The sequence below is a fragment of the Haliotis asinina genome, chromosome 5 (genome assembly GCF_037392515.1).
Source record: "Haliotis asinina isolate JCU_RB_2024 chromosome 5, JCU_Hal_asi_v2, whole genome shotgun sequence".
Lineage (NCBI taxonomy): Eukaryota > Metazoa > Mollusca > Gastropoda > Lepetellida > Haliotidae > Haliotis > Haliotis asinina.
The window spans coordinates 69,678,633-69,699,356 of NC_090284.1; the positions used below are offsets into that span (position 1 = coordinate 69,678,633).

Sequence of the window (20,724 nt, forward strand, 5' to 3'; positions counted from 1 at the left end):
CTAGTAATGTGTCCTATGTGTTCTTCGTGTCCACTAGTAATGTGTCCTATGTGTTCTTCCTGTCCACTGGTGATGTGTCCTATATGTTCTTCCTGTCCATTAGTAATGTGTCCTATGTGTTCTTCCTGTCCACTGGTAATGTGTCCTATGTGTTCTTCCTGTCCACTGGTAATGTGTCTTTATGTTTCTACCCGATAAACTAGCTTGATCTGTTCACTCTGGGTTATTTTGAATGTCCATGTGTTGAAGTTACCACACAGACTAGTTTCCAAACAACAGACTCACCTGTAACTTTATATGTTGCTTCACGTGGTCTGGTGTTTTGTTTGGTTGTTGATGACTGCTACACTCAGCAATATTACAGTTTTTTGCTTCAGTTACTAAATAATCAATTCAGGACCAGATAGTCAAGTGATCAACACCATGAATATTGCTTTACACAATTGACATTTAATGACATGTGAAAACCAAGTCAGCAAGTCTGACCACCCAATCCCTTAAGTTGCCTCTTACAAAAAGCCTGGCTTGCTGAAGACCAATTCTAACCCAGGTCTTCATTGTTTGAAATGTTTAGGGTCATGTTAACAAAGAAGGTGTGTATCATTTTTATGTTGTAGAGAAAGTGAGATCTGCAGTGAACAGAATCTAGTTGAAACTCTCAGGATGGAGTTGCCGTCTGTATAATGTTTATGAAGGACCTAGTGATCAGAAGATGGACATCTTGTGGACATGGCTGAGGAGATTAACAAAGCTAAAGACGTGCTAAGACATGGAACACTGTTGATCTGAACACACTAACCGAACATAGGACATAAACACTGTTATCAGTGCAAGCTGATTCCTGCTCCATATTCTAGCCACCAATTTCCCTTTCCATATGATGTGTCTCCAAACAATTCTTTTGATATGATTACACAATGCCATTTAGAAAGTGGTCAAATGCAACATATGTCATATTTGGGACTTCACTTTCCTAGTAAAGTACAAATTCTAGTTCTTTTTTTGGTTGAGTCCCATCTGGGATTTGAACCCACACCCTCAGAGTCAGGCACCTAATCGCTAGCACACAAAGTCAGACACCTAGCCCACTCTGCCACCGCAGGAATCGCGTTGGGACTCAACCGAAAAAAGTACTAGAATTTGTACTTTACTAAGAAAGTGAAAGCCCAAATGTGACATATGTTGAATTCTTTTGATAGATATTTGTGTAATCTAAGACTTGACCTAATCAGAAGCCTGCTACTTAATTAGTTCATTTTTATGTAGAGAAGACAGACATATTGTGTATGTGACGCTGCTGCACTAGGAGCGGGTTTTTTATGATACATAGCATGTTTCACAAGGACCTGTATCCATGGTGGGTAGTCATTGTGGTAATCTCTTTAGAAGTTGACTAATGGTGTGTCTCCGGATGAAACAATGAAACTTATTTACACTGATATGTGACCTTCAGTACAAAACACAAACCAGTATCTTGGTACCTGATGATACAAGGTTTGTTGTACCTTCTTGTCACAAAATATACACCATCTTTTTATTAATGCCCTCCACCCATTAGACTATATATATAGTAAGATAAGTTTGATAGTAAGAAACAAACCCATATAAACTGATAAAAGGACCCAGGGAGACCAGAGATTCAGACTTAAACCTGAGTAAATCTAGACTTGCTTTATTTGGGGCTGTAGCATTGCTGAGAGGGCTTGTCAGTAGGGAAAATAATGCGGTTCAGGGACTGTCAGACAGACTATCCTACCCTTCAACTTTACATATATCGTTGATATTGTTTAACTTTGACTCAACAGCTAATCGCAAGGCTTAAGGGTGGGTTCTTCAAGCTGAGCATGGCAAGAAGGGGGCTGGAAAGACCGACACCGACAGCAGAGATGACTGTTGATATAACAGGCCAAGCTCATTATACAAAACAGCCCTTCAGTGTAATTTTGCTACTGGTTTTGTTATAAAGGAATAAGGAGTGTGGACCAATAGGGTGCATTTTCCTACTTAACTGAAATACACAATGTGCACCACCAATATGATAGCATGTCATTGACATTTAAAATCTTTCTTTAGAATGAAAGAAACAACCTCAGTGCATGGCCTTTGTGTAGTGTGTAAAACAAGTCTTGTTTTAATGTATAGGTGAATGTATAGAATCTTTAATATTTGCAGATCATTGATTGCCAAAGACTCATCATTTCATGGTGTTTTGGGATTCTTTTGGTTAGAAACTTTTGGTAATAAACTTTTGGTGAGAAACTTTTGGTAAGAAAATGTCTATGTCTACAGTATTCACCAGCTTCATCCAAGCTGTATTTTCTGTGAAATGTGCAGTATGGACTAGAAATTATAGACTGTACAGTTGTACAGTAGAGAACCGTAGTACTCATTACTTGCAAGTTGGTTATCAGAGTGTATTGGGGTGCGTAATACCCGGAATGTAATTATCAGTTGTGTTTGACATATCTCTACTGTGTTCTTTAAGTTTAATTAAACATATATCGTTAGTGCAGTATAAAATAGATCATTTGTTCCGTGTAAAATAGATCATTTGTTCTGTATAGAATAGATCATTTGTTCTGTATAAAAAAGATCATTTGTTCTGTGTAAAATAAATCATGAATTAAGAATCAATCAGATCATGATTTGAGTATTGAATAGATCATGAGAACAGTATAGAATTGATCATAAGTGCAGTGTGAGTGAGTGTGTAAGTTTAGTTTTACGCTGCACTCAGCAATATTCTAGCTGTATGGCAGCGGTCTGTAAATAATCGAGTCTTGACCAGACAATCCAGTGATCAACAACATGAGCATCGATCTGTGCAATTGGGAACTGATGACATGTGTCAACCAAATCAGCGAGCCTGACCACCCGATTTCGTTAGTCGCCTTTTACGACAAGCATTGTCACCTTTTATGGCAAGCATGGGTTGCCGAAGGCCTATTCTACCCCGGGACCTTCACGGGTCAAGTGCAGTATGAAAAAGGTGATGCGTTCAGTATAGAATAGATCATGACTTCAGTATAAAATAGATAGTGAGTTCTGTATGACAAGGGCTCATTTCACAATGCACTGGTAGACATACAGCTACAACTGATGTAAGTCAGTGTTTAAGTATAAGATTTATCATTATTGTGGAGCTTCTAACATAAGGTGCTTATTCAAGTTAGGTGTATATTCAATAAGTTAGGTTTTGTTTTAGGCAGGTGTTGTTTCAAATTGGTATTCATGCCAACATTTGTGGTATCTTATTGTATGTCTACTCACAGAAGTATTTAAATTCAGTTCTGAGTTGTGTCTATTTTCACAACAGTAAGGTTTCTTCAGATGGTTTCCTGTTATGAAGCAACCCATGTTGCTCTTCTGTCAAACCATGTTATTTTGAACCTATATATTTTTACTATAAAAGGATGTATATTTCTGGGGTTTGTTTTAAGGTTCTGCTATTTGTTTGGATATATTCCTAAAGTTAACTGTCACATGTCAGCCAAATTTGAAACACTATAGGAATGGTTATATAAGCAATAGTGGTTCATGAGTATTTACAAAAAAATACTCATATCAAAAAGACTTTTATGAAATATGCATGTGTTTCCACTGTGTTCATTTGCATAACTATGTCTGTTTACTTATATAACTACAGTCCGTTTGATTCCATTTGAGACCAATGAATTGCTCACTTACACAAAATCTAATAATTGCAACAACACCAAATTTGCACAGCCACATGAAATCGACAGACCAATTCTGATGATGTGTCTCCTAATTTGGGACACCCGAATAGGAAAGTTGTTTAACAAACGATCATCATTTTCTTGTCACCTTTCGCTATTTTGTGTGAGGGGGGCCTCTTGGTCCACGTGTGAAATTGACATGTGTGATTTGCTCGGCAAACTAGACATTCGTGATTGCAGTACCTGAAACAATGAGATTATCACATGACGCTAAGTCAATGATTTGCAAAGTATTTAACTTTTTTAAAAACGAAGGTGAAAGGAGTAGGCCTCAGTATGCTTTGGCTGAGTATCGTTGCACTTGCTGTTGGGATGACGGAAGGGAAGTTAAAAACTATCTTGAAAAACTGTACCGATTCAGCCTGCACAGACACAACTGAGGGGAGCGTCTCAAAAGCCACACGATGTGAGAAAGTCAATTCATTTCAACAACAGCTGGTTAGAAACGCCATTAAGTCTCTATATAAACAAAATACCTTTGTCTCTCTGCATATTCTGGAAAAGCATATGGAGACAAATTATTCTTTGATCATTTCAAAATATCAGTTATGGAAGTTGCTTCACAAATTTGGTTTCCGTTAGAAAAAAGTAGGCTCTGTGCGAGAGGTCTGACATTGTTTGAGAAACAATCTAAACATCTAAGAAACCAGTACTTAGGCACAATTCGTAAGAAACGTATCAAGGGTTACGAGCCTGTATATTTGGAGAAAACATGGGTAAATGCTTCCCATACCACAGGGACACGATGGTTCACTAGTTCCTCTTCAGAGTCCTGTGCCAGAAAATTACCACTTGGCAAGGGAGAGCGACTGATTGTGCTCCATGCTGTTTGCAAGAGTCTGGGATTCCTACCTGGCTGCTCCCTAGGCTTCAAGGCAAAATCTAAAGACAACCGAGACTATCATACCGAAATGAACGGGATGGTTTTCTTAGAATTGGTACAAAAACAATTGGTACCAGCACTGCCCCCCCAAAAGTCTGATTGTCATGGATAACGCTCCATGTCATGGCGTTCAAGTACCTAATAAAAAGGCTCCAACATCTAACAGTGAGAAGGGTGGGACATGATAGAATGGTTGCAAAACAAAGCTATATCGTATCCAGAAGAAGCAACCAAACCTGTTCTGTAGGACATCATAAAGTCAAATAAAATCACACCTGTCTTTAAGGTCGATGAGTACCCTACAGAACATGGTCATTCAGTTTTGCGATTGCCACCCTATCATTGCGATTTAAACCCAGTAGAACTCATTTGGGGTATCATGAAATCGGATGTTGGCAGGCAAAATGTAACATTCAAACTTCGGGATGTACAGACAACTGTTCAACAGTCGAAAGACACCATCACGCAGGAAACATGGCAAAAGTGCGTTGAGAAAGTTTAGATTTAAATAGAAAGACATTATTGGGAACAAAGTGGACTGGACCATGCCAGCATCAAGCCAGTCGTCATCAGGGTAGACTCTGACGACAGCGACAGTGACACACTGACTCCCATTGAACATCTCAAGTGGTAACCAGATAACGGCTTTTCACAACACCCGCTTGTTGATTACCTGGCTGTTCTACCAGCAAGTGCCCCCCCCCTCGTACAAAATAGCGAAAGGTGACAAGAAAATTATGATCGTTTGTTAAAGAACTTTTTAATTTGGGTGTCCCAAAATATGAGACACATCATCAGAGTTGGTCTGTCGATTTCATGTGGCTGGGCAATATTTGGTGGTGTTGAAATTATTAGAATTTGTGTTAGTGAGCAATTCATCGGTCTCAAATGGAATCAAATGGACTGTAAGGATAGTGGTGTCCATGAACAAATTTACAATTTTGATACTGGTCTTCTACACTTGGCACCTCCATCTTTGCATGGTACCCCAAGGATGCCTCCCTCCTGATTGCGTAAGCTTGTGTTTTAAATGACTTAAGCATGTCATTGACAAGAAGAAGCATTTGCATAGGTAATTAAATTCATCATTGATTTTTCTGTCAGGATTATTGAGTTAGTTTGTATCTCACAGCAAAAGAAAGGTCAAAACAAAGTCATGCATTGTAGTATGGCTAGTGAATGTTAAATATAGCTCTGTAAGTGGCTCTTTTACCAGCGTCGAGACAAATTGGCCCCAAATTATTCAAGTAATTCCAATATTCATCAGTTATTGTTTCAATTCTGTCACAGTTTTGTGACATCCAGAATTGAAAAAAAGTTGCAGCCGGAATCAATTTAATTCCTGATGGGGAAAACTTGTAGAATTTGAAAGATACCATTTCTTTAATTGAAAGTAAAGAAATGAAATAACAACTTTGAAATTTCATCAGAGGCTAAAGACAGTTTGATTTGTTCAGAGTTTCATACTATTGATTTGTCTACTGGATGGTTAAGTCTAAAGAAGAAAGATATTCATTAAGAAACAAAAACTAGTGAAATGAATTAATCAAATTCAAACAGCTGGTAATCTTTTTTATAAACTATCAACTATGAGACTGTCTGTAGTTTGATTAAAAGAAAAAGGAAATTCACTTTTCAAATGTTGAGACTAACATTTTTAGTGAATATTGTCAATGAAAGAAGGAAGCTTTTGAAATCAGGATCATGTTATATATGTTAATTGTCATAAATACATTATAGAGGCTAGATCATCTGTCATTTGGTAAAATTAAAACCTTGACACTTTGATCATCCCAACTTTAATCTAAAGAGCATTTAAGTTTTAGAGGTTGGGAGAAAAGGTATTATTATTTTGCTTCGTTTTGATTGATCACCTGCGAATTACAAAAGTGGAACTCGTGAAAGGAAGAAATACATTTAATGACATTAATTTGCTATATCTATCTCCCAAGGTCTCATGTTCCAGAATCTGCCTGAATTTATATTCATGACATCTCCATATAACCAAACGTGTTTTTTTTCTTCTTGACAAAAAGTGTGCACGGAAACCCAGATGGTGGATTGGGGACCAGTTAATTTATATACCTTGTTAGCTGTTTTGTCCAGGCTTCATTATGATATGACACGGGCTCTCGGGGCAATTACGTAAATCTGTTGTGGAAACAGAGACAGCATATTCGTATCAGCGTCGGCAATGGGCATCAGGTGAAGGAGAACTTGCCCTCAGTTCAAGATTTGCTCCGTGTTTTCTACAACCTCCTTCTGGTTTTTCTTCTCTCCGGTGCTTGAACCTGGACTCTTAAAGGTACTCCTCATCCTCCCGCCACCTGCCCCCGTCAATGGATGTACTTGTTTCTGAGCATCATACACAGAAACTGTTGATTCCATTCGTGTTCGACACCGCCAGTTGTTCAATGTGTGAAGAGGGCATATTATAATATCTGTTTCCACTTATATGTATATGTAGTGCTGTAACAATACATCGAACTATTGCTGAATTGCTATTTTTGGGTCTCCAGTAGCAATTAATTAGATGGTAGAAACGTAAAACTATCGATGCATCAATATTATCTGTGACTGTCGAGAGTTTAGTAATTGACTTCCCAGCTGAAATGGCACCATGGTTGACCATGGTCAACCACGGCTTACCACAGTAAACCATGGTATTACCATGGTTTACCGTGCTAAACCGTGGTCACCAACATTTCTAGACCATGGTAGACCATGGTCTACCATGGTCATCATGGCAGACCATGGTCATTATAGACCATGGTCACCAGTAACCATGGTAGACCATGGTCTTTTCCATTTTACCATGGTAGACCATGGTCATCACAACTCATGATCACCAGAAACCATGGTAGACCATGGTCATTGTCCTTTTGCCATGGCAGACCATGGTCATCCTAGACAAAACCATGGTAAAACATGGTGTTTTCGTTCAAAGCAGTGGTTGACCATGGTCATTTCATGAAAGTCCATGGTAGACCATGGTCATCACAGAAAAATTTTACATTTTAAACTGTGATAAATAAAAAATTTAAAAGGGGAAACCTGATGGTTTCATGACTCTGTGTTTCATTTATGAATAACAAATCTTGTAGGTCCTTGTTCTTACATTTGTGTGCATTAAACAACTAAATCTTAACACCTCAGTGAGTGTTAAAATGTAGTGTGATATAATAAAAAAAATAGAACACGATGTCATAAAAATAATCATAAGCGGAACTATTCACTGATTTTACTAATATTTGCTGCAGAGATACACAAACAAACAACTGACGTCTTATACTCTGGAAAAGCAAAACAAAAATAACCCTGTGTTCATCTGAAAATATAATAGGCATGGTTTATTTCTCCCAATCCCTTTGTTAAAGTTGTCCATTAAACTGTGTAAATCTCGTCTCTCTCTAATACTAGTTTTTGTGTGTGGGTGCCTTTTTCTTCTTGTTTTAAAATAAACACAACAAACATTGTACGACAGAAAAGCTAAACAATGTCTCAGCAATATAGACAGTTCAAAGAAAAACTCACCTTTTGTTAATAGCTACGCAACTAGTTGATACTGTAGAGGTTTTCTAATTGCCCTGAATAGTGATATTTAATCCATAAAGTACAGGCCCTGACGCAAATATATCCAAGAATACCCATGTAAGTCTAGAAAATATGGATTGTAGATTCCCTTAACTTCAGGCTGCAAATGAAGAAAGTCCGTTAAAAACCGTTATGACTTAAAAAATTGTGTAGCACAAGGTGTCAAAGTTCACGGTGCCTGTAAGGAAAGATTCAGTTTGTTCTCAGATTGTAGATTCCCTTAGCTTCTGCAAATGAAGAAAGTCTCAGCGCTCTATTTCATTATATTATTATAGTATTATACTATAGTATTTTCAATATGAACTTTTTTAAGTAAAATATGTTCATTTCAGAGACTAGTTGTTAGTCTATCCATAAAGTAAAACTTTGAAGTACGCTGTCAAATTCGTCTCTTTTCATTGAATTTCTCCCGTGATTTTCTCGATCGCAAGTGAGCAGATACTTATAAGTACGTCTTTCGCATTGTTTATGGTGAAGCAAAAACATAAAACAGTAAAAACAACAAACAATGCACTTGGTACTATAAACAGAAAGAAATGTTGAAAAGAATTTTGATATCGATGTTTTTTTACAGCTTTCCAAACACGTACGTCGATCTACCCGTTGAAAAAAAAATCAGTGCTCTCCACTTTTGAACACATTTCACTGTCACATTCTGTTCACCACGTGCAAATACGACCATTAAGAAATTAGGTCAATTTTGACTAATGAAATTAAATTTATGGGCGGGGATATGTACATAAACTGTCCTTCCACAGATCGATCAAATCGGTCAAGGGACGTGTGCACACAGAACATCAAGTTTTCGCAATTCCCACCGTTGAAAATAATACGACATAAATATTTATTCAAATTTCGAAGTTTATGCCGAAATACTGTAATTCTAGCCATTATTACATCGTAAGATTAGAAATTATCCACTGTTGTGAAGTAACACGAACGCGCGGTACATGGCTCCGATTTTCGCGCCAAACACGGCCACGCCCTTCGTTCTTCCGTAATCTATTGCGACTTCATGTGCGCTAACCGTACAGCTTATTTATTACATATGCAGTTTCGATTATATTCCTGGTCGTAGTAGATATATGTGTATATATCTATGAAAACGTGTTGGCTTTAATTTTTTTCTTAAAAAATACGTTTCCACTTCCAACTCGCACCATTCCGGGACAAGCCGAATGGGGACGATCTCTTCGCGGCACGATGCCATTGCTGCTAGTGCTATGTGTCACGTAGACCTGTGTGAGCGCGCAAAGCGAGCGAGAGGCGCCAAACACAACTTTTGCCAACAGACAACGATCTAAGCGAAGAATAACCTAACGTATTAGCGATTCACGGATTTGGAGGATAATCCAATGTTGGATATGTGAAGAAGGAATAGACTAGATTTATGCCGATGGATACGTCTCAGGTTGATTTCCAATGGAGATGAGCACGAGCGGTAAGTAAACAACAGCAATATTGAAATCGTTTTGAGTGCCCCGATGTTTAAATTGTTTTGAGTACCTTAAGGTTCGCATACGAACATAGGTAAAGGGGTAAGCAACACTCTTTGATTAGAATGACGTAAGACAATGTAACAATAACATATATAGCAATGTATGAAGTGTTTATGTCGTACATTCTCAGTGAATATCTCTCAAACGGAAGGAATAATGTGTGATGAACGTTAATTTGAGGTTTTATGTAATATGTTCCGTTCATTTATGTTAAGACACGATCAGTATCTAACGGTACTTTAAAAACCGTTATGACTTAAAAAATTGTGTAGCACAAGGTGTCAAAGTTCACGGTGCCTGTAAGGTCAGCCTGAAAGATTCCGTTTGTTCTCAGATTACACACACAATAAAATACACTCAAATGATCATAAAAGGGAGGTAATTGCTATAGGCACGTTTATGGACATTCCATTTTCTTTCTATCGTATATATTTGTATTCAGCTTTGTGATAACTGCTGTTTGTAAACCAATACTGAATGTGTCAGTACATTTTGCCATTCATTTAACGTGGAAATAGGTTCAAATACTTTGAGATACGTTTTTATCAATATTATGATAGTGCTGATTATTATAAGTATTATGAAATCTTATGCATCATTTCAGAATATTGTATTTGGTTATGAATGTAGACAAGTGATTTGGAAGCCAGTTTTGTGTTTTGACTTCTATTGCATGTTTTGCTACTGATATACACTCTTCACATTAAAAGAAAGTGATTCAAAGTCATTAATGTATAGAAATGTTTTTAAATAACATGATTTAGTATAATACTCAGGTGAAAAAATATCCGAAGTATGGGAAAATACTTAACATTTTTTCAGCAGTTATAAATATACAATTAAACAACACAATTTCAATATTTGCTTAAGAACCTTTGAAATGGGGAAACACTGTTATTAAATGTTGTTTGTGTGTTTTTCAGATTTCCACTGGACAGTTCTGAAGAAATGGTACTAATGTTGAAACACTGAAGATTAAGTTATGTTCCAGAGCCATTTGCTCTTCAAACTGAAGACTTAGATTCGATTCCTCTCCTGGGTACAGTGTGTGTAGCCCCTTTCTGGTGTCTGTCGCCGTGCTATTGCTGGAGCATTGCTAAAAGTGGAGCAAAACTAAACTCAGTCAGTCACTCACTCACGCACTATCCCTGAAGCAATGTGGGTATCTTCTGTGATGTCCCCACAGCTCTTCGTGAAGGTTCTTCCAACATGTGTGTATAATCCTGTCTCGTCTGAGAGAAATTGTGATGCCCCCTGTACAACTTCCAGGTAGATGATTTGGGGCACGCCTGTAAATTCTGTGTTGGTCGTGACTCTCATTGTGTCTACTTTTAAATCAAATAGTCTAATGGGATTTCTGAAATTGTATATTACTGCATGAAATGTTGTCCCGAAAGAGTTCATTTTCCTGGATACAGACTGAAGGACATCCCATTTCTGTTTTAAAATAATAAATAATAATGTCTTCTGAAAAAAGATGAACATGTCCACATACCATTTTTCCTCAGCAGTGTAACTGGATTTATAATTCTAGCTGCACAGGATATCCCACAATCCCTGTGAGCTTTCCAACAGCTATCGTCAAATTGTCTTTCATTTAAATCTGAGGCAATGTTCGTAATAAACTTTGTCTTCGTAATGTAAACAGTTTGTTTTCAGTGCATGGGTCTTTTTTATGTTAATTCTTTAATATTTGATATTCTAATTGATTTCTATGCCATGGTGTTTGTGCTATATCAATTTTCTATGTAGGTTGTGGTGTGATATGGTTGGTTTTCAACATGGTCTCAATAGCCAAAGGTTATTCTGATGGTAAACTGTTGTGCAATCTAACGAACATGCTGTACTTACTATGGTCTCATTTTTTTCAGTAGTAATAAATGGTACACCGTGGTCTCCTTTTACCATGGCAAACCATGGTACACCATGGTCTCTTTCTGCAATGGTAGACCATGGTTTTACTTAACCATGGTAAACTGTGGTGCCATTTACTACCACCATGATGTTTTGTTACCATGGTAGACCATGGTTAACCATGGTCTTTTTTTGCCATGGATGACCATGGTCCACCATGGTCTTATTTTATTCTGGTTTACCATGGTAGACCATGGTATGCCATGGTTTTTCTTTTACCATGGTTTACCATAATACACCATAGTCACTTTTTACCATGGTAGACCACGGTTTTATTTCACCATGGTAAACTGTGGTGCCATTTACCGCCACCATGGTCTTGCTACCATGGTAGACCATGGCTTACCATGGTCTAATCCTGCCATGGTTGACCATGGTAGACCATGGTCTTATTTTACCATGGTAAACTGTGGTGCCATTTACCGCCACCATGGTCTTGCTACCATGGTAGACCATGGCTTACCATGGTCTAATTCTGCCATGGTTGACCATGGTAGACCATGGTCTTATTTTACCATGGTAAACTGTGGTGCCATTTACCGGATGTGGTAAGCCGTGCTAGACCATGGAAACCATGGTCTGTGAACCATGGTCTACCATGGTATACCATGGTATACCATGGTTTTTTCATGCTTATTTCAGCTGGGTTCTGATGATAAATGTTTTGTGCAAAATACAGGAGGTAGCAGATCCATTTAGCATCATTTAGAGTAACCTGCCCGTATTTGAAATTGTGAATACCAGTAAGTTTATGTTTGAATTATTTACTTCATGTGGGTTTCAAGTTTCCCATCAGACTTAAACTACTTCAACTAATTTTTATTTCATATACACTTAACATTCGTTTGGGAAATGACCTCAATTCAGATGAAACAATTCAAGGAAAAAAATAACAATTGCAAAGGTTCATGCTTCAAACCAATACCAGACTGATAACCTGTCAGCCCAAGTGTAAAGCTTGTTAAACTCTAGAAGAACTAAATGTTTGTCCAAAAGTGGTGTGATCAGTTCCCTTGGCTGGAACAAAACCCTGAAACCAAACCTTGCTTGTTCAGATCAGTCCTGTAATAGACTGGTGCCTTTTGATGATCAAGAATTATTATATTATTAAGAATTATTATTATTTCAAGAGATGACAGGTTAGATTTACAGAGAAAATTGTGGTAGTGCTCGTTTCTGGAGCAGAGCTCAAGATCTGTTGGCTGTATTTAGTAACTTGCTTCTCAGACAAGTCTAGTGGTAACTGATGCATTTTTATGATATGGGGTTTTTATGGGTTTTCTGTATTTTCATCTGACAAGTGGGAGCTTAGGCTGGAAATAAGGGAAGTGCTCATGTAGGGAGTAGAATAAGAGTTGTTTTTCTAATCAGTCTAGTGGTTAACCGGTTCCTGTGATGATTTAAGACATTCTTTTTACTTTTTATAGCTTCCTGATCACAGCTTGTTTCAATACTGAAAATTCAGAGTAGTACTGTAAAACTGAACTGTTGAATACAATTTGATAAATCTCACTATACTGATCAGGCAAGATGTGAACAGGTGCGTTTTGATATTGTGTGTACAGTTTTTAACCTTGGTGTTCTGGTCGAGTAGTAGTTAAAGCATTTAATTTTCATGTCCAAGACCTAGCTTATATTCCCTGTCTCCTGAAATGATGTCGCTAGAATATTGGTAAAAGCAATGTACAACTATATTCCCAACACACAGGTTTTATCAAGTCTGTGTAAGAGAACAACTATGCCCAACCATGCGACTTAGCAAGGTTGTGTGTGGTTGGTTCTGTACAACAAAGGTATTGCAAGGTTGCATGTGATTGTGATGGCTGGATGCAGTCTGATAGGATAAAACCTGCTTGAAGGTAATTACTGCGCATAACCAGGAGAAGCAGAATTCAGGTGATGAGAGTAGTTCCAATCTCTCTTTATTGATGGATCCTTGGATGTCTCTGTGTGATGCCTTCCTGAATATGTGTGAATAGTAAACAGATTTTACCTGTGATGGCTATAACTTGGTCTAGTTTATAAGGCTCTGCAGAAAAAATCCTCTTTGTTGATGAAGGATCTCTTGTAGAAAAATATGAATATGTAAGCAAGAAAGTTCAAGTCATGTGTTCAGAATCAAATCCTAAAGAATTCATTTAGTAACATTAGAGACTGACGATTTGTAATAGTTCGGGAAAGGATTTTTTTTCCAAACAGGATAATTTTCTTTTACACCACAGTGGTTTTAAGAATATCTCACGTCATGTGTACAAATGTTTTTGCAATATATGAATTGCAGCTATTGAAATTAGGGGCGATTGGGTAGTCTAGTGGTTAAGCGGGTCGCTCCTCAAGCTGAAGACATGTGTTCGAATCCGTTCATAGGTACATAGTGTGATGCCCATTTTTGGTGTCCACCACCATGATAGTGCTGGAATATTGCTAAAAGCAGTGTAAAACCATACTCACTCACTCTGGAGATTTAAAACACCAGAAACAGACTTCACATATTGTACTCTGTTCATCAGCATGAAGAGAGAACACCTTTACCACTAGGCTACCCCTCCACCCCACACTAATAATAAGTAGGGACATCCAGGTCCACTGTGCTTCAGTTGTTAACAATTATTTGACTTCATTCGGGTTCAATTATGCAAGCACAGTGGGGCCAGTCCATTGATCCCCTTGTCAGACTTTTACTTTAATCGACCTGTTTACTCAAAATACCTCATTAATTCAATGTAAACTCTCAAACAGTCTCTAGCTGTGGTTACTTTAGTACAAACTCATAAACAAAGCTATGGAAAAACATTTCCAGTGTAATTGTCTGATATGGTTTTCTCATATATGAGTTACCAGGGATGAGCTTAGCTGAGATCTCTGGGTTTTGATTACAGCCATAGTTGTCCTTATCTACATAACAGTCACGTCATGAAGAAAGACATTCAACATTAGATATCTCCTGACACAGAATGGGGTGGGAGGTTGCAAGATCAGTGTTCATCCATCCATCCATCCATCCATCCATCCATCCATCCATCCATCCATCCATCCAAAAGACTGTCTACTTTTCAAATGGATGTATTTTCTAATACAAACCTAATTATGTCACAGAAAGGAATGTTTCTGGAGGATGTACAAAGGCTTGGCAATGAATATGATGAATGTTTATGTGGAATAATTGTGTAGGTTCATCAACATAAGACCTGTGAAGGGCCGGGGTAGAAAAGACTTTCAGCTTGCCATAACAGGCGACTATGCTTCTTGTAAGAGGCAACTAACGGGATCTGATGGTCAGACTCGCTGAGTTGGTTGACGCATGTCATCTGTTGTGAATTGCACAGATCGATTTTCATGCTGTTGATCACTGGATTTTCTGGTCCAGACTCGATTATTTACAGATTGCTGTCGTATAGCTGGAATATTACTGAGTGTTGTGTATAACTAAACTTACTCTGTCATTAATCAACATAATCATCTGCTTTGTCCTGTAAAACACAACTAAACCTGAGGTTACAGACAAGGCAAAGTTATTTACTTGTCTTTACAGAAAATTAGCTAGAAAATGCCTCAGTGAGCGAGCAACTCAGGGTGCATTTAGCAGCAGTATCACCGCTGGGTCATCAGATCAGGAACCCAGACAAACAATCTGACAGGAGAACACACTGACTACTGGGCTACCGCACAACCCGAAACATTAGAGTGAAACAATATGATATCTTCTGCTAACATGTAATTTAATATATTTTTTCCATATGACTTTGAAGTTTGATGCGAATGAGGGTTTTTTTTTTGTGTGATATATTTGTTGCGTCATCATATCAGGAACCCAGACAAACAATCTGACAGGAGAACACACTGACTACTGAACTACCTCACAACCCGAAACATTAGAGAGAAACAATATGATATCTTCTGCTAACATGTAATTTAATATATTTTTTCCATCTGACTTTGAAGTTTTGATGTGAATGAGGGGTTTTTTTTGTGATATATTTGTTGCGACTTATGAAAGGCCAATGCATTTGTATCATTTGAACAACCCATTAGTATATTGGTTTTGTCATGATCTGTTCACTTTCTACACTTGAAGGTAATCTTGATTCATGTAAATGATTGTCATATAGATTAAAAGAACATGTATCTTTCATATTGCTGACTTTCAAATGGATATGGTAGCTTTAATAAGGAATTTCATAGAGAATTTAATTCCGCTGACTTTGCTGACAACAAAGGATTATCTTAAAACTGGATATAAACAAACAAGAAGGTTTTAATCAATGATAGATAGTGTTTTTTGATTAAGTATACAGCATTATTATTTTTGTACAGAAATACTGCAAAGGAGAGGTATGGAACAACTACCAAGCAACAGACTTTTTATCAATGTCCAACATGAAAGACTTATCCAATATGTTAGTTCAGTAATGAAATCCATGATCTAACCCAGAGCAAGAAGTATGTAATATTGGTAGTTGATGGGAAGACAGCACATGACAGTCTTACATCCCCTTGGGGTGGGGAGACAGCAATATGGCAAGGTCAGTCTTCATTACAGACATCGCTACCACTGTAGGCGTCCTGCTTGGCTCATCTACCTCACATCTTGTTTGAACTGGCGGACAGAAAGAATCATGTTAAATGTAGTTTTCTTAGCCAGTTATTTGCTGAGCTGTGGAGTGGGATTTACACAAAGGATTAAGACAGTGAGATGTTGGTACTTACAGGAAGAGCCTGTGTTCATAATGCTATTTTCTTCCTGATTAATTGAGTTAGGGGACGGATGTTCCTTGGTGTGCAATTCAAATTTTCAACCTGTCTTGTGAATCCTTTCAGTGGGCTTGCATTGATTATTCTGAATTTATATTGCTTAAGAAGAGAGAATGTATGTCTAACATTTCTCACATAAAGGAAAGGTCATGTTTCATGAGCCAAAGGGTGAGTTTTGTATAGACCATGAGTAAAGTGTCAGTGCTAGATGACTGGTAGCATGAAGATACACTATGCAAAAAGCCATTGAAATGTAATACACTGTATATATTTTGTGTGAGAATGTTCAGTTGGGATACCTGGGGATGAAACAGGTTATGGCCGATTCTCCATTATATAGGCACACAGCGCTGTACATGGACTGTTAGTTGGTATGCATGTATGAACCCTGTAATTGGTAATGGATTTAGAGAACCATCAGCACACTGCATGTTAGAATTGGCAACTGGCCCTAGTGCTGGAGGTAAGAGGGGATCAACGAATTAGTTGTCAGTAGTAATAGCATCATTCATCGACGTACTGATGACAAGCTTGGCAGGATGTGAAACAACTGTTTCAAATATCGATTACTATTTTGATGCTGCAGCTATATGTCTGATTTGGACATTTACCATCTATTTGGCCAGATATCCGGAAATATTCATCTTGACAAGAAACACTAGCCACTCTTTTAGTAGCTTGTGATGTCAAACGCTAATACCATTAGATGATATCCATTCATCTGAAAGATTAAATCTGAATAGGAACAAGTTCATGAAGTAACAACAATAATAACTGGTATATTTATAAAGCACCGGTGTCCACCCATGAATACATACTCATGGCGCTGAGAAACTAATATAAAAGGAGAGTGAAGAGTCATTGGAATGCTTTAATTAAAAAAAAAAGAGTCTGAAGATTTTTCTTGAATAAATCGGTTGTTTCAGAGAGTTTTATATGGAGTGGCAAACTGTTCCATAGAGGTGATGCAACATGTCGAAAACTTTTCCTTCCATAAGAAAGTATTTGTTTAAAGGATCTCTGAATATATACTATTAAAAAAGGTATGGAATGTTCAATAAAAGGGTGTCAGTCTATTTGTTCAACAGGGACATCTGGCTGAGATATGCAAAATAGTTGTCGAACACATAATTTGTTAGATGATAAACAAATGGCAGAACATGTGCCTCCAAGGTGTAGTACTGCTCAGCGACAGTTCGATGAATACCAAGAAAAGTGCACTGCCAATCATTGTGACACCACCCTCAGCATTACGAATCCACCAACAAAAAATAATCTTATTGTCTTACATTAACTGCTCTTTCTGTCACTGTCATTATGTCTTACCTGTATTCAGTAAACTGAATAATTCTGAAAACCTAATGTTTGCCTAATGACAATTGGTCCTGCCATGGCGCCGTTGACACCACCGGTCTTGCAGTAATTGGGTGGTCCATAATCGTGGGATAGCACATCAAGGTCAGGCATGCAGGTTCTTTCTGTGTGGCCCATTACAAACAGTCTGTTGACAACTGGTCCCGCCATGGCGCCGTTGACACCACCGGTCTTGCAGTAATTGGGTGGTCCATAATTGTGGGATAGCACATCAAGGTCAGGCATGCAGGTTCTTTCTGTGTGGCCCATTACAAACAGTCTGTTGACAACTGGTCCCGCCATGGCGCCGTTGACACCACCGGTCTTGCAGTAATTGGGTGGTCCATAATTGTGGGATAGCACATCAAGGTCAGGCATGCAGGTTCTTTCTGTGTGGCCCATTACAAACAGTCTGTCCATTCACTCTCTGTAAAGCTTGTCTCTAATTTGATAGGCACTTTGACCTGGTGGTTTCATAACAGTCCTTCTGAAGACACCGTCTTGTCTCCAGTGCCTTAGCCGGAAAGATCTGTGTCATCATCTTTATATGTCTGGTCATATTATGGTTGTAATGTGCCAAATTAATGACTGTGACACTTTAAGAATTCATGCCATAATGCTCTTTCTTTTCACAACTTCCAACACTCATAGCTGTTCCTCAGTGCCAGATTCCTCTCCTCGAAAAAGCATTTTATTGAGTTATACCAAGAGCAGAGCAGTTTTCAGTTTGTCTCTCTGAAATATACAGCAGCGCAATGACATTTTTCACTCTAAATGTCAAATTTTATCCTGACCGTGTTTATTTGATCATGAAAAGGAAAACAGCATGGTTGCCTGAAGTTATTGTGCTTGCATGGCATTTTGTATCCCATTTGATGGGAATAACCATTTTCTTAATATTTATACAATCATACCAAATAAATCCAAATGGGATATTCCTACTATTTTTGATGGTATACGATGAATATACCGATAATTAAATGCAGTTAAACATCAATGGTATTGAATGCAGGGATAGGAACAAACATTTTAGTTAACTAATCTGGTCACTGGTCACTTTTTACAGCAGACTTAAGGTTTCAAATGTCTACTCATCCCAATGATACTTTATGTATTTGTCAGTTTGAAAGGCAGCATTCCGGATAAGGACTGTATTGGTGTATATGCGGCTAAAAAATTGCAAGATATGGTAGGAAATAATTTAGAAAACATATGAGATCCGCACCACAGCAATGTCATATGGCCTTATAATCATTTAAAGGTGTATTTATATAGAACATAACAATCTGATTTCAAGCTGTCTCCCATATTTGAATTTAGGTGATGGCGACTAATTGGGGCTTCCCTTCATGTGTTTTGGGAATCCCAGTTGCTAAGGAAACAATGTACCACAGTGAATCATCTCGTTCAAATTTGATTGGTCAAAATTGTGTGCCGGTGTGAACATGACAGTGTGAACAGCTTTCTGTCTCTCCTTTTCTCTCACTTTTACTCACTCACTCTCTCTAAACAAATGTTCATGCATGTATGAATTAAAAATGAATACCTGACTACAGCTGTATTGGTCAGGTTCTGGGAAATGTGGTTGAAAGAGTTTGGAAATGAGAGTAGACTTAGAGTCCTGTCCATCTCAGGTTGGGATTAGAATTTGTAGTGTTTGGAATATGGTCATGTAATAGTTGGTCTCTTTACCTGTTGATTGCCATTTTTTCATGGACATTCAGATGATCATGGCAATTTGTGTCTACTTCTGGTCAGAGCAGACGACACCACAATTACCTAATGGACACGGATCTAATGTATCCTGCCTTCTGATGGCATGTGTGATTTGATCAGAAATAGATCCAATGACATATTTAGTGCCAAATTAGAAGGATTGCTTCTGTATGCAGTGATTGTAATTACAGAACAAATGCTAAATCTGCGTGTCTTCAAGTAGCCATCAGTCATCTAACACTACTGGAATACAATGAAGATTCTTTGTCATCTGTCACACAATTTTAGCAACAGTTAAATTCCTGCTGCTTCTGCAGTTGTCTAACATCACCTTACGCTGTCGTTGAAAATCATGTCAAAGGAAGTGTTTTTCTCAAAGAAATGTTTTCTGAAGGCAATAATGCCATTGAACGCATGTTTGGAATTCATAGTGACAGAACGCCTGCTATAGAAATGAAGTAGGTAGCTGTGTTGTGAACATGAGGCAGACTCTCCTCCGACGTGCGTGCTGTACTTGTTGCGAGGTAACGTTGCTGGCAGATATGTGGGGGTGGGATATCAATAGAGAACTGCATCCACTACCATCGCATGCTCACCACAAACCAAGACAAACCACTCCCAATCATTAGACCCTTCGTGTAATTGAGGGATTTAAAGCTTCGTGTCATTTTCAAGGGCTGCAGGGCTATAACAAGTCATCATTGTGGCGCGCCATAATCAATGATGATGCTGGGACTTGGGAGAGCAGTTTTGTTGTTGCTTCGTTACAACAATGATGCTTAATCACAACTGTAAGTTACTTTTCGTCTATATAATGATTACTAAAGACTAATGTCCTGACAGCTAATTTCAAGACTGTTAGTTTTCATTGAATGTTGTTTAGCTCAGGATTAATGTGAATGGACCCTTGTCCGGCAATTACTGGCTGGTATTTGACAGTACTAATTTAGCATACTGCAAGGTGTGGCCTGATTAATGACGCATTGCTGAAAGAGTTGTGTCAACACTTCTCACTGCAAAGTGAGACTCATACGAATGATTGTACTCTGTTGTTAGCATGTAACATTCAAAAGCATGTGATAGTGCTTGGATAATAGAATTGCAGTTGTTAAGTATAAAAATAAAGGTAAAATATAGCTTTTTGTATCATGGTAGGTTTAAACAGGAAGTTTTGTGATTTCACACAGTATGTATTATAATACCTGTTGGTGTATTATGTAAGATAAGTAATACTTGTGTGTGGTATATCTACGGTCAATGAAGCTGTCATGATCAA

The 20,724-nt window shown here is 37.9% G+C and overlaps 1 protein-coding gene across 3 annotated transcripts in view; it reads left to right on the top strand.

The window, feature by feature from the left end:
* The window catches only part of LOC137285158 (FAD-dependent oxidoreductase domain-containing protein 2-like), a 129,986-nt gene that overhangs the window by 34,686 nt on the left and 74,576 nt on the right, over positions 1–20,724 (top strand). Inside the window, exon 1 of one of the 3 annotated variants that reach the window (XM_067817389.1) lies at positions 20,115–20,239. The exons of the other annotated variants lie outside the window; for them this stretch is intronic. The gene's annotated coding sequence lies outside the window, so the exon portion shown is untranslated. Of the gene's footprint in view, positions 1–20,114; positions 20,240–20,724 lie in introns of those variants that run through there. 3 annotated transcript variants of the gene reach the window in all.